Source organism: Penaeus japonicus, unplaced genomic scaffold (assembly GCF_977035675.1).
Source record: "Penaeus japonicus unplaced genomic scaffold, GWHDUDI00000001_assembly GWHDUDI00000037, whole genome shotgun sequence".
Classification (NCBI taxonomy): Eukaryota; Metazoa; Arthropoda; class Malacostraca; order Decapoda; family Penaeidae; genus Penaeus; species Penaeus japonicus.
In genome coordinates this window covers 21,715,810-21,720,211 of record NW_028234439.1, presented here as the reverse complement: position 1 = coordinate 21,720,211, position 4,402 = coordinate 21,715,810, and the positions used below count along the sequence as shown (strand labels likewise).

The window sequence follows — 4,402 nt, the reverse complement described above, 5'->3', positions numbered from 1 at the left end:
TATATATATATAATATTATATATAATATAATGTATGTATATATATATATATAAATATATATGATATAATGTATGTATATATATATATATATATATATATATATATATATATATATATACATACATAAATATATAAATGTGACGTATGAAGTATTAAATGGGTTAGTCTAAGGTCGGTAACAATAGCTCTGGCCGATCTATAGTCGCTCGAACCTCCAGATACTTTCCCGGGTTTTCAGCTCCTGAAACTGTCAGGATAAAACTCAAGTCCCAATGCCTCGGAAACTGATTATATGTCTGTATATGTATATATGTATATATGTATATATATATATATATAGTCTATATATATATATATTTTATATGCTTATATATATGTGTGTGGTGTGTTGTGTGTGTGTGTGTGTGTGTGTATATATATATATATATATTTATATATATATATATATGTATATATATATATATATATATATATATATATATATATATATATATATATATACATATACATATACACACACACCTTCATCCTACCCCTTTATCAAACAGATATCAGATAACAAGTATGAATATACAAAGCTACATTCTTCTAAATTTCACAGGAATCGAGTTGTTGACATGTACAAGTATTTCCAACGAAAATGCATTCAAAATGAAAGAAAATTCGAATGAATTTGATAACAACCTTCACTGTTTTTTTGTTTTGTTTTTTTGTAGATGAGAATATAAATACTAATAGAAACATAACCGTCAGTGGTATCTAATTTTGTTATCATTCATACTATGATAACCTACTTTATAATTTTCATATCCTCGTCTACTATATTCGTTGTGGCCTTTGCAAAAATGGATTCAATATTCTTAGTTTGTTAAAATTATCCATGTAGGAGAGAGAGAGAGAGAGAGAGAGAGAGAGAGAGAGAGAGAGAGAGAGAGAGAGAGAGAGAGAGAGAGAGAGAGAGAGAGAGAGAGAGAGGGGCGTTATATTTGTGATGTAGAAATGTATCTTGTAAAATACACAACATATGTGCGTATGTGTGTGTGTGTGCGCATGTATATATGTGAGTAAGCATTTATAGGCAGTCAAATTCCCTTTTCGCAAATTCCTATCCTCGCTTCTAATTCCGGTTAGCAAGTAGTGGAAATGCGGGTGAGTGTATCGGAAGATCGGGGATTCCAATGACCCCCTCCGTAGTATGATCTAAGTAACTTTTTTTTTCCAGAAACATAAAGTAAACATTAATCCCAAGAGGATCGTCTTCCTCGAAATGCTGACTCATAGTGAACTGGAGTCGGTAGTAGTAGTAGCCTCAGACTCGGGATCGCCTCGTCCAATCCTACGCGACAGAAAGTAGTCCCAAGGAAATTCCAGGAGAAAATACTGAAAAGGACTTTTATTTTTGAAATATTTTATTTGAGGGATTAGACTAAAGTAAATCTAAACACAGCTAATATCTACTATTTGATTTCGATCTGTAATACATCCAAATTTAATCTAAAATAAGCCCATCTGGCAACTTTTCCCATAAAACTAGTTCTCCCAAAGCTCATGACGTCGAAAGGGGAGGAGCTAAGTAATGACATCACGCAATGGGAGGAGCCCAAAGAGTGACGTCACGCAAAGTGGGTGGAGCTTAGCGTCTGGAGTCGGGGAGGGCTTATTTCTGTAGTGACTGCTGTCGTTAGTTAACGTGTCGACTCTGACGTGGAAAGACGCATGTCGTGCGCTAGTGCACAGCTACCTAGTTGCTAGGTCTCTGGATTATTTATATGAATCACCGAAGTGACATTTCCTGTTTGGTCCATTATTGAACGAACTTTGTTTTAATATAGTGAAAGGTGTGTATATTTTCCAATCGGTGTGTCGTAAGGCACATTGTCTTTCGTCCAATTTTTAAAAATATTTTTTGGAAACAACGATTTTTTCGAAATCTCAGAAAAAGGCCGTTTTGCGTTGGTTCGAACGAGGAAAAAGTGATGGTTTTAACCCCTGCAACGGCGACAAAGTGATTTCAATTTTGTTAGTTTGTTATATATATATATATGACTTACTACGGAGACGTGAGTTTAGTGTAGATATAAGTGTATTAATATATCTAAGTGTATTTATATTATGCGTATGTGATATATATATATATATATATATATATATATATATATATATATATATATATATATATATATATATATATATATATACGCATAATTATGTGTGTCGGTATACTGTTCATTGTGTTTCTATTTTCTCTATGTAAAGTAAATGATAAAGGATAATATATGATAAATTTTACGGCATAGTGACAATCGCAAAATTCTCTTCATCATTGAATGAATCGTGAAAATGAATTAAAATTTGGGATTTAGCCTTTAGTGAAACGTAGTGTTAATAAAAGTCACGTGTAATTGAATTGATGGTTTATATATATTTTTTTTTGTATGATTGTGTGTGTTATTTAATCTGATTATATTTGAAAATCTTTAAACGGGCCGGCCTTTTCACGTGTGTTTTATAGAGATAGATAGATATATTGATAAATAGATAGATATTTCTAATATAGCTTTTGGATTGTGTGGAAGATTTTAATACTTGTTATACGGGTATTATAAAGACGTAAATTTTGATGAAATTAGCAGTCCACAAATCAATTTTAATTCTCTGACTATCCGTATGTTGCTAGGTTGAATTTTGCTCGTATTGAAAAAGCGAATTTACATCTAACTTAATGGCTTTATATGATGGTTTATATACGTTTTATTATCGTTAATATTCCCGAGTTCTGTTTAGTTATGTTTTCGAAGGAATAACGGTAAAGTTTTGCCAATTTTTAAAGTGAGTTCTGTCATAAAAAGAAAATAGCTTGTGGGATAGTTATTTCATTAGTTATTGTTTGTGTGTTTGGATATATTGGAAAGAGAGATAGATAAATATAGGAATTACAGATGGGTAGATATATTCCTGTTGAGTCAGAGTCTGTAAGAGTAAATACAAAGATGACGTCATCCCAATATGAGACATAATTTCCAATTCTGTGAATATTTCATGTGATGACCGTCAGTGATTTGGATATGCCCGCATGCCTTTTATTTTTGCCCTTTTTTTTGTTCTTGTTTTTTGTTATGGTAGGTCTGTTCTTGTATTTTTTTTATGTGGATGTATTGTGATTTTATTTTATTTAGTGTATTCTATCTATCTATGTCTATCTATCTCTTTATCTTCTCTCTCTCTCTCTCTCTCTCTCTCTCTCTCTCTCTCTCTCTCTCTCTCTCTCTCTCCTTCTCTCTCCCTCCCTCTCCTCCTCTCTCTCTCTGAGTCACGTGGTAAAATCTGACAGCAAGAGCAGACTCACAGGGGCGTCTTGGCACATGGTCTTACTGGGACATTTCTTACGAGTTGTCTTCAGAAAGACTCACTCTCTCTCTCTCTGGCACTCCCGTTAAGACCAAAGGAAAGAGAGAGAGGTAGAGAGAGGTAGTCGGAATTCTCTTTAATATCCTCGTCATGGGCTTAACCTCAACATTCTATGGCGTCTAAGAAATCTTTCTATATTTCTGAATGATTTGCGTGACTTGGCTGTTCCATTCGTCACTTGTGGGGGGGCGGAGGGAGGGTGGGGGTGTTACTTGTATATGTCTGTCTGTCTGTATGATTGTCTGTCTGTTTGTCTGTCTGTACCGTTGAGCTTTGGGGCTGGGGATGTAACACGTATATAGAAGGGGTTTTTTGAGTTGTGGCTTTTATCTTCCCCCTTTTTTATTTTTTTTTATATGATGATGATGTCCTGTGTGCTGTATTATCCTGAATAATGTCGTCATTTTCCAAAGGCCAGCGATTCATGATTACCTATTGCTGTATCCTGGTTTTCCTTATAATTTATTTTTTTCTTTTGTAATTCTTCTAGTTCGTGTGGATCTGGTAATCGCGTTTATTTAGGTGTATGTACGTGTTTATCTCTGTACGTGTCTGTGTGGACGCGTACACATGAACTGTTGGCGGGTTGAATGTTGAGTCGAGGTGGGGTAGGTAGGGTGGTAGGGTGGTGGGGAGGGGGAGGGGAGGGGGGGAGGGTGACCTCAGTGGCGGGAGAGTGAATGAATGAATGAGTGAATCCGTCACTCACTATCAGACTTCCACTACGAAGGATGTAGGTCTTGGGATAGGATTCATGGGTGGATTAGTCTGTCCTGTTCGCCAGTTCAGGGATTTCTTTCTAGTTTTTTTTTGTTTTGTTTTTTTCTCTCTCTTTTTTCTTTTTTTTTTTAAGGAAACCGTTTGGTAGTTTTTATGATCACTTTCTTTCCAGAGTATTTGCGTTTTTTGTTTTGTTTTTGTATCATTGTTATATTGACTCCATATTATCTTAGTTGTTGATTGGGGGAGGGAAGTGGGGGGTGGGGGGGTGCAT

General features: G+C 34.8%; 1 protein-coding gene across 1 annotated transcript in view; it reads left to right on the top strand.

The window, feature by feature from the left end:
- Positions 1-1,683: 1,683 nt before the first annotated feature.
- Positions 1,684-4,402, top strand: part of LOC122252790 (uncharacterized) — a 10,389-nt gene continuing 7,670 nt past the window's right edge. The window contains exon 1 of the mRNA XM_043015456.2: positions 1,684-1,838. The gene's annotated coding sequence lies outside the window, so the exon portion shown is untranslated. The remainder of the gene's footprint in view (positions 1,839-4,402) is intronic.